Below are 19,550 nucleotides of genomic sequence, written 5' to 3' on the forward strand. Positions count from 1 at the left end.
TAAAAAACATATAACACATCCAAAACACTTCCATGATTCTCTTTCAGTATCTGTTGAACCAATCTGCAAATTAAGGAATATTCCCTCTCAGAGTACCTGAATTTAAAAGCTTTTGTAAGGTTCCTTCATATTGAAGGAACACAATTCAGAATGAGAGCATAAAGAAAAAAAATGCATTCCTGAAGTTAAAGTTCACATATCGAATGGGGATAGATGAGATAAAATCTTTTTTTTTTTCTCCCGCCATGTCTGTCCTTTGACTGAGATGACCACATCAAATGATCAGATGTTACTCTGCAGCATGAGAACTTGATGGGGCTTTGAAATCAAGTGTCTCAAATCATTTCCTAAGTCCAGACAATGATAATAAACATCTCTCGAAGGGTCTAGGCCAGACCCATTAGTGAACATGAGCTGTCTCACATCAACTGAAAGGAAAACTGTCTCCTGAAATTGAAGAGCAATTGGTATCAACATTTGCTTTCTCCTGGCACCATCTTTAGAATCTTGGATTCAGACCTTTGACTCACGTGTCTTTCTGCACTTAAATAAAACTAAAAAGACTTTAATATCTCTCAGTCAATGAACTGAAGAAACTAAGTGAATTGATTTAATAAATTGCATCTATACACTTAATTAAATACATTTCACAACTTTATTTGGAGAATTAAAATTACTTTTTCATTTATTACAGTGGCTTTGCCTATTAAAAATGGAGACACCAAAGGGGTCAGATCAAGTTAGGGATAAAGGTTAGAAGGTCCTACTAAAAAGACTAATAAAAACTGACTTAAATGTCACCATCTCCCTGCCAAAACATGTAAGTGATATTTTCAGCTTGACATGAGAACTCCATCCTTGTTTGTTGGCGTTGAATTCTGAACATAAATTCTACAGTTTTCAGAGATGATACGTGTATATATAACAGCTAAAACACTGTCAAGATTGGAAACCAAAATCTTCTGTTTATCCAAAGGTTAGATAGAGTATATTCAGCCACAATATGGAAGCAGATTACCTACATGAACTTGCCAACAACAATCTTTAGGATAGAACAGTCTACCTACCTGAGGTAGACATACAGCAGAGAGAGCTGACCAAGTGTAGCTGACTGAGGCAAGTTATTATTAGCAAATATCTCTGCTAAGATGAGATTTTTATGGTCTATAAAGTAGTTTTTTTATGGTCTATATCTCTTTTGGTTTGATTTTTTTCAAAGCCTCGGAAACTACAAAAATTTTAAAGTGAGAATTGTTGATTAAAGAATAAAACAATAAATTGAGTAACAGACTAATGGATGACTGAATGTAAAGATGGACAGATAAACTTTCCAAGACTTCAATTTAGAATGCAGTTTTTATTTAAATAAAAGACTGAAGTGTTTTACTTCCTTTTTGTAATATCTAGTTTGGAATTATATCCAGTAGGTTGAAGACAGCTTAGGGAACAATTGGGGAAATTTTTCCTTAAGAGACTGTAATGACACAACAATTCATTTTCTGTGTATCATAGATATTATCCTAGAAGACAAATTGCAGAGATTCCAAGAAAAAGAAAGAAGTCATGATTTAGATATTAATTCTTCAGTCAAGAAGTTTACCCTCACAAGACTCCATTTGTTTATATTTTTTACAAAACTATATTTCAAACATCTTGGCTGGATATATGCGCTTCATCAGTACAAGCAACTAGTTCATGATTAGCTAGATTCTCCATACACCAGGATCATCTCCAGTTATATATTAAGTACCAGTGGAAGTCAAATCAGCAGAGTATAATTTATTAAGCCACTGCTGTGTTAATGCAACCTCCAAAGGTAGCTCATTTACTATCTAGGATTTGATTAGCCCCTAGGAGAACGCAGTTCGTTTTATTCAAATAATGCTATTTCAAACCATAAATTTCACAAACTGACCCTTAGAGAAAAAATATCTGTGAATTCAAGTAGATTGGAAATCTGTAAAATTCTAACTCATTCATTTGCCATCCATGTTGACACCTTGCTAGTTGTACAGGGAGTTATAAAATATGTAATCCTGCTATTTTTCAAAGATAAGTTAGGCAATATCATAGGGAGACATATTTTGCTCAGGGATCCTTACACCATTATGATACTACCCAATATGTTATGGCAATTGTAATACTTTGTAGACCTGTGGAAAATATATCTAAAAATAACTGTGCCATTTCTGAGCAAAAGCAGAAGTAATTGATGTTTCCTAGAAAAATGATCCCACCTGGCTTTGTAGAAGAGCAGCATGAGCGTTTCAGTGACAGGTAGATCCAGAACAGAGCTTTGTCCTCAATATCATTCCGATTCTCTGTAACCCCAAAGCAAGGTTCATAGAGATTCTTTAGAATGCTTCACTTGAAAGCCAGATTACACTATTTAAGTGGCCTATGGAGTTCTGTATTAAAGGCTCCCTGCTGCTCAGGCATTTTTCCCATTATAATATATTGCTGTGGATTTAACACTGTAGATGTTCTAGCATTTAACTAATATGGCTCAAAAGGTTGTCATCAGGGACACTTCTAAATTATATCACTGCAAATAAACCTTGCTACCGAAGGAATTGCTTATTTAGCAAAGATATTTTATGGCATATTTGCATAAAAATAACTGCTTCTGTCTTTCAAGTTCATCTGTAACATTGCTGAGCAGAAGAGCATGAGATGTGTTACAAATATAAGTGACTTTGGCAGCAAGCTAATTTGTAAATGCATATTGCAAACTTTTAAGTGCACCACGATGCCCTAACATACCCTGCCTAACTCATAGATGTTTACACAACAGAAAAAGAGTATAAAAACCACACGTTTTCCATTTAGCTTACTTAAAGTTGGTAATCAACCATGGGACGTTAGTCCCTGTTATATGTGGCCTACAAAGCAGGTGAATGAAGCAATTCAAAGCAAGACAGTTTCCATAGGCCACATGGTTAAATTGTTTGAAGAGATGTTTCTTACCCCTCTTCTGAAACCAACCAACAGTGAATGCGAAAGCAGACATGAGAACGCAAGGTATTTCTAAGCACTGTCACATCCTCTTGATCTGACCTAAGTGTCCATACTGCAGAACACAGTAACAGCTAGGAGAATGAGAGAAGCCTGGGTTCAACATTTGTCTTAATGGATGTGCTGTGTAATCTTAGACAAGTTGTTTGACCTAACACTCAATTTCTGCATATATTTTTCAATGTATATAACATACTGATCTCAGTGGTTAAGAGACTTAACAGCCTTTTCCGTTAATAAGGCAGGTATAGTTTTTCCTACATAGATAGGAAAGTTTACACTCAATGAATTTAAGAGAATCCGTACAAATTCAAGAATTTGTGAGAAGCCAAACACATAGATAACAGTGGACTTGGGTACAAATTCCAAGATTTTTGGCCCCCGACTTAAAGGTATTTCCATTCCAATATGAAGGATTCTCAACTTTCCTAGATTTTGCTGGGTATTCTGATTTCACGTATACATACATTATTTTCATTTTTATCCCAAACAAACCTTTAATATGGTAAAAAAGTGAAGAAAAAACAAAACTGCAAAAGACTAGTCAGTCAGGTTGAAACTTCATATTTGCTATTTTCAAAGTCTGTCCACAGGTCTCCTAAACTGTTCCTACTTTTCACAGATTCTTCCTTTATTTACTTTTTTAATAGTTTTTTGTTTGTTTTTAAGAGAGACAGAGACAGATTGTGAGCATGGGAGGGGCAGACAGAGATGGAAGCACAGAATCCAAAGCAGGTTCCAAGCTCTGAGCGGGGCTCAAACTCACTAACCATGAGATCATAACCTGTGCCAAAGTCAGACACTTAACAGACTGAGCCACTCAAGTGCCCCCAGATTCTTCCTTTATTTCAACTCTGAACTCAAAACATATAAGGCTTATGGGGCGCCTGGGTGGCTCAGTTGGTTAAGTGCCCGACTTCAACTCAGATCATGATTTCACGGTTCGTGGGTTCAAGCCCCACATTGGGTTCTGTGCTGCCAGCTAGCTCAGAGCCTGGAGCCTGCTTCAGATTCTGTGTCTCCCTCTGTCTCTGATCATCCTCTGCCCACTCTGTCTCTCTCTTTCAGAAATAAATTAAAAAACATTAAAAATTTTAAAATATATATATAAGGCTTCCACTTCTCTCTGAGATTCCAGCAGTGTTCTGTGATATTAGGAAATATAGGAAAAAGGAGACCATTTGTAAGTACAAGTCATGTACACACTGAATATTGACTGGGCACTTCCTTGTTTGCCATGTGCTTACTAGAAATATTTTCTCTATTGAAGTAATATGATCATCTCAAAAAATTAGATTACAGTATGATCATAACAAAATTTATGCCTATAAGTTCATTTATTTACACAAAGCATATTTTAAGCTACAACTTATCCCTGTCCCTTGTATCATATACCATATTATACAATTTATGTATTTATTTCCTTTATTCTCTCACATCCCACTAGAAATAAAATGCAGGAATTTGTAACTATTATCACTACTATATTCCCAATTCTTAGAAAAAGTTTCTAAGACATAGACACGTATCAAATATTTGTTAAATGGGTGAATGCATCCCTCAATCAAATACATACCTTAAACGGGAATATGAATTCCATCTAATACACAGCCATTTTTGCATTGTATCATTCTTTCTCACTTAGCTTATTCAAAATGAGTTTCTCAGCTGTTTAAGGTACAATTTTCCCTTCTTTTTCCTGCATCATCATTGTATTGCACTACCTACCAAATTCTTCCCACCCACAAATAGTTATGTATTAATAGCTATCAGGTTTTCTTTTTCTTTTTTCTTTTCTTTTCTTTTTTTTTTTTTTTGAGAGAGAGAGAGAGAGAGAGCAAGAGAGCGGAAGAGGGGCAGAGAGAGGGAGAAAGAATCTCAGGCAGGCTCCGCATCATCAGCACAGAGTCTGACATGGGACTCGAACCCATGAACAATGAGATCATGACCTGAGCCAAAATCAAGAGTTGGACACTCAAGTGACTGAGCCAGCCAGGCACGCCAATAGCTATCAACTTCAAAAACAAACAAACAAAAAACCCTTGACACCATAGCTCCCTCCAGCTACATCTTCACTTGTCTGCTCCCTTTACATGAATCTTTTTTTAAAACGTTGCCTCTGCTTCCTGAATCCACTTCTTCCCTTCCATTACTTCTTGACACATAGGCCTAAAACTATTATTGCTTTTGTTCAAGTAATCAATGGTCTCCATGCTGTCAAAGCCAATGGCCAATACAGTTTTGAAACACTTTCTTTACTTGATTCTTGGGATACCATGTGCCTTTCATTCTCCTCCTCTACCATTGGTACACTTATCTTTCTAAACTTGAATCATTGGTATGTCCCAGGGCTGTCTTCAACACTCTGCTTCCATCCTCTATTGACACATCTCATCTAGGTAATCTCAACCAGTGTTATGGTTTACATTTTATCTGTATGTTTATGGCTCTAATTTAATCACTATCACTATTCTCTCTTTTAAACTCCAGACTTACACAGCCAATGCCTATTTCACATATTCTCTTGACTGCCTGAAAGACATCTTAAATTTAGCATGCCTAAATGCAAATTCTTGATTCCTCATCCACCCCCAAAATATACACTTCCCCCAGTGTTCTTCATTTCAATAAATGGCACCTCCATGGTTTCAGTTGTTTATGCCACAGAATTTAGCGTGATTATAGTCTCCGCTCTTTCTCCCCAACACCACATTCAATCCATCAGTAAATCCCATAAGCCCTACTTCCAACATATATTCTTAACCAACTACTTCTTAATTCTTCTAACACCATAGTTTAAATTACTATCATCTGTCACCTATACTACTGCAATGGGCTCCTAAATGAGTCTCCTTGTTTCTAACCATGCTACTCTCACAGTCTATACTCCACACAGTATTCAACAATCTTTATAAAGTATAAATTAAATCATGTCAAAATTTAGTTGACAACCATTCATTAGCTTCTGAAATCACTCAGAATGAGACCCAAAGTCTTAACCACAGCATACAAGGCCCAAATCATCTTCTTTGACCCACCTCACAAATTCTCTGATTTTATTTCCTATCATTCTCCTATGAATTCTGATTCAGTTAATACTAGACCCCTGGATATTCCTCAAATATTCCAAGCACCATTCCATCTCACTGCAATTATATTTTTCTTTGTCTAAAAGACGTTCCCTCAAAATGTCTACCTGGATTTCTCCATCACTTCCTCGGGTTCTGTGCTCAAATGAGGCACCAAATGAGAAGGATTCATTGACCATCCTCTATAAAAAAATGCCCTACCCCCATAACTCTATATATCCTTATCCTTCCTCCACAGCATTCATCATTAGCTGACATATATTATTTCTTAATGGTCTCTTTCTCTACTTTAGAACATAAGCTACAGGCAAGCAGAAACATTATCTGTGGTGTATCCTAGTCTTGGGACAGTTCCTGGTACATGGTTGATGCTTAGTAAATATATATTGAATCAGCTGAATCACTCCCTTAATTATGAGAAAAAGTTATACTAGGACCTTCCATGGCCAAGTAAAGTAGAAAAGCACAGGCTTAAAAAAAAATTAGCTTACTTAACTGGAGGGCTTCTCAAAAGGGGAATAGGATAGAGAGTAGCATATGCCAAAAGTATGAAATTACAAGTGATTTCAGGAGACTAACTTTCTGGGGGCCACAGTGGAGAAATGCTGCCAAATTTAAACTATATAGGATAGGATATATTTTGCAAGAAAGTTTTATTAATGGCTTGATTGTATACTATTAGTGTTTTGAGCCAGTTAGGTATGACACCAGAATTCATACAAAATAACATACTCAGTGAAAAATATTTCATCTTATTTCTGTGTGGAAAAAATATTTTTAAACTCCTTAAGACGAAAAGTTCAGAAAGGACTGAGCTACTCTGTGAGGAAGGCATACATCATTTAATTTGTAAAGTCTTGTTTCATTTTCATAGGAACTCTGTAAGATGTATTATTTTCTCTTCTTTTCATATGAAGGAAACAAAACAGGGTGTTTAAGTGACTTAGTCAAAAAATTAATTATATTAGTGATAAGGCCAGAATTGAACGTAGGTCATTCCAGTGTCCCAAATCCCAGGATGTATTACTCCTTCTTTTCCTTTTTCCCTTCCTTCTTTCACTCCTTTCTCATTCATGATGCCTCTCTAAAATTCAAAGTCAATCAAAAAACACCAGTCCCTCCTACAAAGGTGTAGTTTTCTACTATGGGAGAAGTACTCTTTTTTGGAAATCAGCAAATTTTGTACAGGTTCCATGAAAAATGAGCCCCCTTTTGCATTATAGTGATCATTATTTTATATGGCCCACCCTGAACTTCCTATATTCACCCCAGGCTCTTTTTATTTCATGGGAGCAAAATTTTTTTCTCTTAAAACAAAAGCTTCATTTAAAAGAAAATTGATTATGATTTAAAGGGCAATTTAAATGCCATTTCAAACCATACCCTATTTCTTTACATCCGAGGCACTCTACATACAATGTACACTATTTTTTAAATGGTCATTTTTTTTTTTTTTCCGGTCCATGTTTCCATCAGTTGTGTGGTAAGCAGGAAAGCAAAGACTTCATGCAGATGTGCTAAGTTACCACTTGAGACCAGTACTTTTCATTCTCATTTTAATTCTCCTTTTTAACCATACAAAGAGTTATTCAAATTTGGAAGGTATAAGAACTTACAGAAGAACTTATATAAACTCAAACAAATTGCTCAAAAGAAGACAAAAATGAATCCCTTCTTATGCCTTTACTGTTTCTCAATTGCATTTAAAACTGATTATGATTATTATGATTTTGCTATTTCATAACCAAACAGTCCTTCTGCCTTAACTACAGGTTCTCTTTCCCAAGTTGAGCTCTGAGATATTACTCCTGCATTAAATCCTGACTGTACAAGTTTGACTTCATAATACTTACCATCTAGCAAACTGAGAAATCTAAATATTAGGGTAAATGATGGTATGCCAGTGTTGTGGATTCAATCTCTAGTAAATTTCAATTTTCATTTCATCATATAGTATCAATTAAGATCAATGTTTCTATTTAGGATTTTAAATCCATATAGATAAATCCATAAACATTAAATAAATAAACAAGTAAATAAGTAAATTCATCTGTAATTAGAAAGTGTAAATTTAAACAAAAATGAGATGTCATTTTTATGTCAGGTGATAAAGGTGTTAGCTCATGCCACTGTGGTAATCACTTCCCAGTTTTAAGTGTATCAAATCAATACAATAAACACCTTAAACTTATACAATGTTATATATCAACTATATCTCAATAAAGCTGGGAAGAAAATGACATATCATGATTCAGTTCTTGGGAAAGGCTCTATTGTGGTTTACAGGAAGCCACCATATTGCTGTGTAAGAGCTCTTTTATCTCATCCTCTTCTTAAAAGGGCACGAATCCATCATTAAGACCCCACCCTCATGATTTAATCTAACCTTAATTACCTCCAAAGGTCCCACCTCTTAACATCATCACATTGGGGGTTAGGGCTTCAATATATGATTCAGAGGGGAGACGAAAAACAAACATTCAGATCATAACATTGGTAAAAGACAACTTTTGTTCATAATTTATTGTCAAACTGGTTTCCATACAATGCTCAAGTGCTCATCCCAACAGTGCCCTCCCCAATGCCCATCACCCATTTTCCCCTCTCCCCCACCCCCCATCCACCCTCAGTTTGTTCTCAGTATTTAAGAGTCTCTTGTGGTTTGCCTCCCTCCCTCTCTGTAACTTTTTTCCCCCTCCCACTTTCCCATGGTCTTCTGTTAAGTTTCTCAAGATCCACATATGAGTGAAAGCATATGATATCTGTCTTTCTCCGCCTGACTATTTCACTTAGCATAATACCCTCCAGTCCCATTCACATTGCTACACAAGGCCAGATTTCATTCTTTCTCATTGCCATGTAGTATTCCATGGTATAGAGAAACCACATCTTCTTGACCATTTGTTACTTGATGGACATGTAGGCTCTTTCAATAATTTGGCTATTGTTGAGAGTGCTGCTATGAATATTGGGGTACATGTGCCCCTATGCATCAGCACTCCTTACCCCTTGGGTAAATTCCTAGTAGTGCTATTGCTGGATTATAGGGGAGTTCTATTGTTAATTTTTGGAGGAACATCCATACTGTTCTCCAGAGCAGCTGCACCAGTTTGCACTCCCACCAACAGTGTAAGAGGATGACTGTTTCTCCACATCCTTACCAGCATCTATAGTCTCCTGATTTATTCATGTTAGTCACTCTGATCGACGTTAGATAATATCTCAGTGCGGTTTTGATTTGTATTTCCCTGATGATGAGTGATGTTGAGCATCATTTGTGTCTGTTGGCCATCTGGATGAAAACACAACTTTTAAATATATGTCCATGGAGACAGGAACATGCATAGTTCTTAGGGTACTGCTGGTACTACCAAAATAGATTTAATGATGCATGAGTATTTCTCTGAAAAATAATACTGAGTGAAAAACAAGGTAAAAAAACTATAAACGTAGTGATGCGATTATTATTAAAGATTCCAAAACAAAAAGAGCCATAAATTATTTATGGTATATATATGCATATAAGATAAAAATGAACTAAAAAGAAGCATAGTAATATATAAAAGAGAGTTCCTGTGGAGGCAGGAAGAAAAAATGAGATGGACATCAGTAATTAATGGGGAAGAGAAATGACAAAGTTTTAAGAATTATCAGTTTTGAAAATAGGTATTCTATTATTCCATGTATTTTTCTGAAATATTTACATTTTTGGAAATAATTTTTAAAACCAATTATTAGAATCCTACATACCTTATGATTAATAATATATTACCAACTACAGTTGGGTTCAGAAAGTTGGAGTAGTTCATATTATCTTCATCATCGTTATGATAAATAGAGTTTACATTTGCAGCATAACCAGAAGTAACAGGACTGGTAATTACATACTGGTTATTCCAATGTAACACTTATCTGGTTTTGATCTTGATAAGATGTTTATAAATATATAAAACTTGTGAAAATGTTTATTATAATATGATAAGGCCACTAGTTGACATTAGGAATGTCTTACATGATTACAATAATTGCAAAAAGTGTAAAAATAGTGTGATCCCATCCAACGCTGAGCAACCTAAGGAAAACTTGTAGTGTTACTGAAAGATGGGAAATGTTGTTATTCAAAGACAATGTAGACATGAATTTTAAACTAAACTAACAATGAATTTAGCCATCTGAGTTTCAAAACAAGTTTGAGATCAGCAATATTTTGCAGAAAAAGTGTGCAGAATAAGGGAAGAAATGGAGAAATATATTTGTGGAGGAATAATGAACCTTTCTAAAAACTCCAACTAAGCTGGTGGTAAATATTTTGAACCTATCCTTTTCTAAGCAACATATCTGGAGGATCTAATGTCAAAAGGTTTTAGAATTAGGGGCACCTGGGTGGCTCAGTTGGTTAATTGTCCGACTTCAGCTCATGTCATGAGCGCATGGTTCATGGGTTCAAGTCCCACATCAGGCTCTGTGCTGACAGCTCAGAGCCTGAAGCCTGCTTCAGATTCTGTGTCTCCCTCTCTCTCTTCTTCTTCCCTGCTCAAACTCTGCCTCTCTCTCTCTGTCTCAAAAACAAATAAACATTAAAATGTTTTTTTTTATTTTAAAATTAGATAATGGTGGCCATTGGCATTTTATTGAGATGTGTTATATGGTGATTCATTTTTTGAGGCTTGTATGTGTTAAAGATATGTCCTTGCCAAAACTGTGACTGCATTGGCATAGGCCTCATCGTTTACTGTTTAATCTCTCCATTTACTGACCTCCTCCAATTTCTGCACCCTTTTAAACTCATTGTCCACTCTTAATCAGTTCCTAATTAAAAACTGCAAAACTGGGGCTCCTGGGTGGTTCAGCTGGTTAAGCGTCTGACTTCAGCTCAGGTCATGATCTTGCGGTTTGCGAGTTTGAGCCCTGCGTCGGGCTCTGTGCTGACAGCTCGGAGCCTGGAGCCTGCTTTGGACTCTGTATCTCCCTCTCTCTCTGCCCCTCCTTGGCTCATGCTAGGTCTCTCTCTCAAAAATAAATAAACATTAAAAAAATTTTTTTAAACTGCAAAACAAAAACAGAAACACGCCTGCAGTGAGCTATCTCTATGGGTTTGGAGAAAGTTCCTTTAAGAATGATTGAATAAGAAAAGCAAGACGCAGAAAAAGGTGCAAAATATTCTTTTGTAAAGCAAACAATGGAGCAAAACACCATGTGTGGAAACTGGACATATGTATCAGATACTATATACTTGAATATGATTATATAACCATGGATAAAACAAAGGTTACAAAATAAGTGTTAACTTACGTTGGAAAGCGAAAGATGTAGATACAGTGGAGAAGGAGATGGAGAGGAAGGAGGACCCAATTGAAAAAGGAAAACGGAAAATGAGGATGTAGAGGATCACCTCTCTATATATTGATACATACTATATGTATAATATTTTTAAAGAAACACTTGAAAAGCATAACTTCCCATTATCTGTAGGAAGGAGTTGAGACTCTTTGGCATAAAACAGAGTTTTTCCAATCTTCAAGTTCATCTCCAATCATACCAGCCTATGTCTCAGCTACCCTTCTTCTTCATTGTTCCCACACCACACCATCTGAACTCTCCTTATCTTACACAATCATCATATATCTGGAAAGCCCTTTCTTCCTTTTTCCCAAGGGAAACCCTATCTTCATTCAAGATCCAGTTCAGATGTCCCTGGTAAAGCCTTTCTTCGATTTAGGTACTCCATCTTCTCTGCTCCCTCAGGTCTTTGTAGATCTTTCTATTGTAATTTTACGATGATTACTTTTGGACATATTTCAGCATATGATTCTCTCACTGGATGAGGAAAAGAACCGTATGTTTAATTTTTGAACTTCTAGCACCAGGGATAATACCAGCATGTAGGAAATGGTAGGCAATTTTTGTTGAATTAATTGATTGGTTTCTGTGTGATTTTACATCTTTAAAATGATACTCAATATCGTTTGCTTTTTGTGTGCCAAGTTTACGCATTTAAGTTCCTGTAAACAAATCACTTGTATTCTGGTTAATGGGCATGGTTTACATATATCTCATAATGCCTGTGTAACAGGATGTTAGGTAGAGATCCCTCCTATCAACGTTGTGGGGAGGCCACCACAAATTAAGAATCAAACAATAGGTGGCATTTCTTCCACATTCCAAAATGAGGCTCTAGACTTCCAATACAAGACTTGAGAGGGGGTGGACCACAACCATTTGGTGACTCACATTCACCTCAAGGGTCTCAAAGAGTTAAAACTGAAGAAACCAGAAGGGGCAAAATGATTTCTCTGGAGAAAGCTGTTGCAGGCCGTAGCAATTTTCCACCTCCCTCACCTATGCCATAGGATTTGAGAGCACTTCTCAGAGAGGTGCGTGTTTATTCCTAAAGTTTGAAGGATAGAGAAGACAAGGATCCGGTCCACCCTTGAAAAATGTCAGGCAAAAGACTATGCGCTGCCCTTTTGGTGGCAGAGCAGAGATACAGCTGTACTCAGAGCCTGAAATTAGGGTCGAGGTCTGTATTTCTGTGGACCAAATGTCAGCCTCTTAGATGGGAGCTGGCTAAGGGATTCTTTTGAAAGGATTTTTTCCAGGGATGACACAACCTTAGCACAGAGAAGCTGGGGGATCCTAACGGATCCCAAGGTTGAGGAGCCGTTAAAGCATTCAAGCAGAAGATTGCACGATTCTCATGGAAGAACCTCTGAGGAACTCACAACCTCTGAGCATCCCCCACAAGCGGACACGGGATGCTAGCACACCTGGCCCGTGCCTCTCCTCCCCCTCCACACCCCAACAGGAAAAGTGAATCTCCAGCACTGGTCGTTGAGGGGATGCCGGGATATCTCCTCATTTTGGTCCTGCATCAGGAACAAAATAGGGAAGCGCTTAACTGTACATGAAATTAGAGGTTCACTTAAATTACTAAAATGGGACGGTTACTGTGGTTATCTGTGACTAGGGTACTTCTTTTAACACAAAAGTGAGTGAAAAAGCTAGGGAACTCACTGTAAGATTTCAACCACCAGTTGGAAATAGAGCTGAGTCCTAGGAAGGTTTGAACTTAACATGCTCTAGTTATTCAAACTTGTTGTACCTGCTATTTTCCACAACAAGAATGGAATGGAAAATATGTATTAACTTGTATCAATTTATTGCCATTACTGAGGGTAAGACACCACAGAATGTTTGGCTCAGGGAGAAATATTGGATCATTGTTATTCTAAAGGCCAATGTTAAATTGTCAAAGATAGGCAAAATACCCTCGTAATTTCATGATTGAAACTCACAATGAAATCATTGCAGCAATTCTAACACACACAAAAATCTTATCTTCATAAAGAATTTTAAATAGTCATACAGTAAAATACTCTCATAGCCCAGTCGAATAATGAAGACTTTTAAAAAAATTTTTTTTCTGCCATACAATTTAGTGCATGTCAGGTATGATAGTAGGCACTGGGAAAACAAAGATGAAGAAAACCACCACATCCTTGTTACTGAGCAGTTCACAGCCAAGAATAAAGACAAACACATAGACAAAAATATCCACCATGGACTACTAAAGGCCTTTGTCAGATCACATCTAGATTGTTAGAGTGCCACCAAACCTTCCTGCCTCTAGACTCATGCCCTCGTGCCCATCAACATTGATTAAAATAAATCTAATAGGACTATGGCACACACACTGAATGTTCTAATAGTTTCTAGTAAATTTCAGTGTTAGGTTCAAGTAACTTATTCTGGGGTAGTCTTTATGATCTGCCTCCTAACTACCTCATTCTCCTTTTTATAAAATGTTTATTTATTTATTTTGAGAGAGAGAGCAAAGAGAGAGCAAGACTGAGAATGAGAGAGAGAGAGAGAGAGAGAGAATGAAAGGGGAGGGGCAGAAAGAGAGAGAGAGAGGATAGCAGGAAGCAGGCTGCTGTCAGCCCGATGCCAGGCTTGAATCCACTAACCATGAGATCATGACCTGAGCAAAGTCAGCTGCTTAACTGATTGAGCCACTCAGGCGCCACTCATTCTCCTTTTTAAATACTCTTTTGTTAACCTTACACTCCAGTTCCTCATACTATAGTATACTGTTTCACATCTCTGAGCCTTTGTCCATGCTGTCCTTTCTTCCTAGAATTCCTTCCTCATCTCATTTGCCTGCAAAAACTTCAATTCACTCTTTGATACCTTGCTAAGACTTTCATTTCTTCTCTGAGGTCCTTTGTGTCTACCTCTTTTTCTTCCAGACTAATCATATTCTTATCTATATCAATTCTATTTCTTAGACATACTTTTATAATGACACATGCATTATTGGTCAACAAATATTTACTCAGAAGTTCATCTCTACCTCTAAACTACTGATCACCTGGTATGGTATCTAGAAATTATAGTCAAGGAGCAAATGAAGTAACTGAACCAATTTGAATTTGCCTCAGTTATATGATGATATTGATTGATCATGCTTGAGGGCTCTTTCTTGGGACTCAAATGGAAAGTTGCTAAAAAGGCCCTAATAATTAATTCTAAAGAAAATGCAGATGAGCCAGATTGGAAGAGAATTGGCTGGCTTGCCTCTGTAAATCAGACTATGGATTTATGAGATAGAAGCTGAGGCGTCCTAGGAAGTTCAGAGGGTTCATGTCCTACAAGGACTTGGGTATTGGAAGAAACAATTAGCTAACACCACTGAGAAATCAAACAAGAAATCCATGAAGCCTGGCATGATGTTCATTTAAACTTTGTTCATACTTTAGAATCCATTTGTTTTTTCATAAGGCTTTCACACTCTATCTTTTCCTAAAGGCATACTTATGTTTAGAGAATCTGTAATAAAAAAGATTAGATAAATAATAACAATGACTGCTTTCTACTTATTGGAAATTCACACAATTTATATAAATGTATAAATGTCAGGAAGGATTATTAACCAAACACCACCCTAGCCAGTTACTTGGTATCTTTCTTTTCTCACTTGATTATTATTTTTAAAAGAACAAAGACTAAAGATTTGATACTAGCTCCATAATTTTTATGATTCCTGAATGCAACTGAGTGGAAAATATTTAAATTATTTTTTCCATAGCACCATGATCACATCTTCATTTTTAACATTCATGATTGTAACTAATGGTTCCCCATTTCTGCTACTACCACTATCACTAGTAATTCAACCTTTTTAATATCTGCTTATCTCAGATATCAACTTAAGTTGGCTTATATACAACGTCCTTAGTTTTTACAGTTTATGAATCCAACAAAAAATATAGTCCATCTGGCAATAGATTGTGATCTTGGCTTTACATCTCCCAAGAAACAAACTACTGAACAACCCATTCCAAACTAACTGAAAGACTGAAGCTTAACTGTATAGTTTCTGATGATTCACTCATTCAACAAAATTTTAGGGAGCCTCTACTGAGAGTGAATACTAAATTATACATTATGAATATTAATATACAAAGAACACATATGATCTTCAAAGAGCACCAGTGAATTCCCAAACAATGACAAATACCTGAGGTAGGTGCTATGTTGGAAGACGCTAGAGAAACTGAGAGGGTGCTCCAGGGACAACTTCCAGAAGGCATCCCAGAAGGTCAAACTTAAGTAAGTTTTGAAGAATGACTAAGAGGCCAAGGCCAAATAAAGGGGGAAGGAATTCCAGGCAGCAGGAACCACAGATGCTAGAGTCTGAAAGCATGAGCCTGGTGGTGCTTTTAGAAAACTTTGGGCTTTTGGGGTACCTAGGTGGTTCAGTCCAATAAACATCTGACTTTGATTAGGTCACGATCTTACAGTTCATGGGTTAGAGCCCTGCATGAGGCTCTGTGCTGATAGCTTGGAGGCTGGAGCCTGCTCAAGATTCTGTGTCTCCCTCTCTCTCTGCCCCTCCCTCCCCTCTCTCATTCTCTCTCTCTCTCAAAAATAAATAAACATTAAAAAAGAAGAGAAAAGAAAAGAAAAGAAAAGAGAGAAAAGAAACAAAATGAAACGAGAAGAGAAGAGAAGAGAAAAGAAAAGAAAAGAACAGAACAGAAAAGAAAAGAAAAGAAAAAAAGAAAACTTCAGGCTTTTGATGTAGTCGGAGCCTGGAGTGTGCATGAAGGTGGAGAGAGAGATGAAGCTAAACTAGCAGGCAGGTCCTGATGATCAACGGCCTCTTAGAACGTGTTTAGATTTTATCTTGAAGGTGATGAGAAGTCAATTCAGAAATTTTACCCGGTGAGTGGCTGGATCAGATTAGTGTTTTGGAAAAGTCCTTCTGGCCCAGGTGTAAAGGACACAGGAGAAACAGTTGAGGGGTTATCACAGAAGTTCAGGTGAGACAGGGAATCCCAAGAGATGAGCCTGTTTAGGAGGGAAGGCACTGGGGCCAGTTTGGGGCAAGCTGAGACAGATGCTAGAAAATCAAGTAGAGCATACTTCCTGGTTTCTTTAGTAATATGGTTTACCTTGCTACCCAGCCCTAATTTCAGTCTTAATTGCATGCTCTCACTGCAAGCAGTAAACCAGCCAGCGCACTGTAAGCCTGCTGCTAACTCCAGACTTCCCGTTCTGTAGTTTTATAGTAATATACCTTGCTGATGGAGTTTGCACTGTGCTTAAAATATCCACACTGCAAAATGTGCTTTTGAAGTTTCAATCACTTTTCATTTAGCCTTGAATTACAGCAACAAAACTATGTTCTAGTTGTCTTGCTTCCCGGGAAGTTTGGTGGTAGACCAAAAAATAAAAATAAAAAAATAAAGCCCACGTCATGGAAATCTTTTCCTAGGGCTATGTTTATTGGCCAGTGCCCCACCAGGCACAACAAGGTAAGGGCAGGAGAGGTAGAAACGAATCTTCTCTTCTGGGCATACCGAGAGCTGAAGGAATGTGGTCTCTGGTGTTTGGGGTCAGTCTGCCCACATATAGAAAATTAATAGGCAGCTACATAGCTTTGAAAATTATATCATAGTCTTTTGCCATGATTTCTTATGGGAAAATTATTTTTGATAAACGCACTTTTGGATTACTCATGTTTCTCCAATAATAATTCCATCACATATGTCAAGGAGTTACTATATATGTGTCTGGAAATAAGGAAAAAAGATCTGAGCCAGAGATATTCTATTATAATTTTTTAAAAAGTAACAAAGTAATGGACATTCTTTTTATCCCATACTCTAACTTTCCATATGTGAAAGAAGTACTGCCTCTAACTCCATCATAAGGGTGAATGACCAAAATAAATCAATTGATGTGAATGCCAAACAGTCTAAGTAGTGGGTCCAGTAACTAAACAAGCATGTTGGAGCTTTTGTTTAATGATTATAAGCCAAACTGTCACAACATTTTCTTACGTGAATGGGCACAAAATGTTTAGCAATCCAGACACTTTATAAATTCTAATTCCCACGTTAATTCTGAAAAGTTTTAAATGTGATTAACTCTCACTTGTGATTCCATCCCCAAAAGGAAATTCTCCATCAAGCCCTGATTTAACAGGCAAATTTAAAATTTTAAGATTTTATAAGTCTAAGATTCTACTCAGAATATTAAGGATTAAATTAATGAAACTACTAACCACTAGTTCATTAAAAGTTTACTTTTAATTTCTAAACATGTACTATGCAAAAAATAAGGAATAGTTATGGTGATTTCAAATGGTATATTAGGAAAATGTTAAGTATTGTTTTCTGTTCCTAAAACTCCAAAATGTAAATGCCTTTTATATCTTCATAAAATCACCTTATATAAAAGGCCAGTAAGAAGCACAAGAAATGAGCACATTTTCTGCCCCTCGATAGTAGTGACTGGAAATAGAATTCTTGGGAAAAAATTAAATAACATAAAACCGGCTTCTTAGTTAGCAACTTTGGAGTTTCCTGGTCTGTTATGTGGTTGGACTATTGCTGGCTTGTCTGAGTTGGGTTGACCACCCATCTAGCACTCGATCCACATGCCCAGTCTTGTGGGTGTCTTTCTGTTCTCATGTTTTTAAAGTCATGTTTGGTTTTTCACTGACCTCCTGTTATGGTGACCTTTAAAGCAAAAACATTACTACTCCCCCCATGGGCTATGTGTGATGTTGTAAATGTGAATTAAGTATTGGGCAGAATGGGGGGGGGGGGAGCTAAAACTCCATGTAGGAGGCCAAACAAACTGAAGGAAAATGCAAAAATCCAAATTGCAAACTTCTGAGAATTTCCCAGGAGCTTCACACCATTTCCCCATTTTGAAAAGAATGCAGTAAGAAGTTTACAAAACAGAGACCAATAGAAATAAATAGCTGAAACAGGGAAATGCAATTCATTTGCTGACAACAAGAACAAAAAGATAATGTTTTGAAAACTATACATTTTATGCACAGTTACAGCAAAGCTTAGATGCATTCCAAGTGGTACTACTCGGCTTCTTAGGGCAACTGGGGTTTGGTCCCTGCTTACAAATAGCATATGGAATAGTAAAGCCAGGAAGAGGCTCTGGAATGATCTCTTCTTAGGGAGGCTACAGGAGGAGAATCAAGTGGGATTTCTGATCTACCACCACCACATATTCTTCAGTCCAAGTGGTGCTGCTCTTACCTCTTCACAAGTACCATCTTTTGAACCAAGTGTTCCGTAGTGTTTTAAGAAAAAGTTTAAAATTACTTATGTGGTCTGGAACCCTGAAAGATAAATTTACTACAAGTAATAAAGTAGCAGGATTGACAGTAGAGTCCCTTTCTCCTAACTGCTGTTTCAGGTTTTGTTTGTCTACCTCATGGTAGCTCAAATGAATTCAGCCAACAAATAGGGAAGACACTGTCACAATGTAGTATAGTTAAGCAATAAGCCTAACTTTCCTCTTAGATATTCTATTCTTTGTGTCCACTTGACTTCTCACGGTTCTATTTTGAAACTCTGAGCCAGATTACATTTTTTTTGAGACTTGTAGCTGAGATGACTGGGTACCTACACAATAGTCATTTCCTTCTTATTTCTTACTAACAAAACCAATTTAGTTGGGAGTTGAAATGGTGATCAGCTAAAAGTGATATTTATCAGCCTTCTGTGCAAGTGGGCGGTCCTATGACTAAGCTCTGCCAATAAAATGGAAGCAGAAGTTACTGGGTGTGGCTGACCGTTAGCATATGCATTTGTCGTTTTCCTTTCCCTACACTTTCTGCCTAACGTGGTCATATTTGCATAAAACGTCCTCTGTCACAGCTGTGGAGCAGAAAGGGTCCTGAGTCATGGGTGACTACATGGAACTAACAACACACTAGCCCTGGAACCTCGGGCTACTGTCAATCACAATCCTACCTATGGTAAAAAAAAAAAAAAAAAAAAAAAATCACAATTCTACAGCTTGGTACAAAAATACATGGTAAAAATCCTTCAATTTCTCCCTGAGTTCAAAAGTAGCATAATAACCGGACCCCAAATGTGTAAAGATTTTTTCAGTAGAAATTTATCA

The sequence above is a fragment of the Hyaena hyaena genome, unplaced genomic scaffold (assembly GCF_003009895.1).
Source record: "Hyaena hyaena isolate Hyena2069 unplaced genomic scaffold, ASM300989v1 scaffold_815, whole genome shotgun sequence".
NCBI lineage: Eukaryota > Metazoa > Chordata > Mammalia > Carnivora > Hyaenidae > Hyaena > Hyaena hyaena.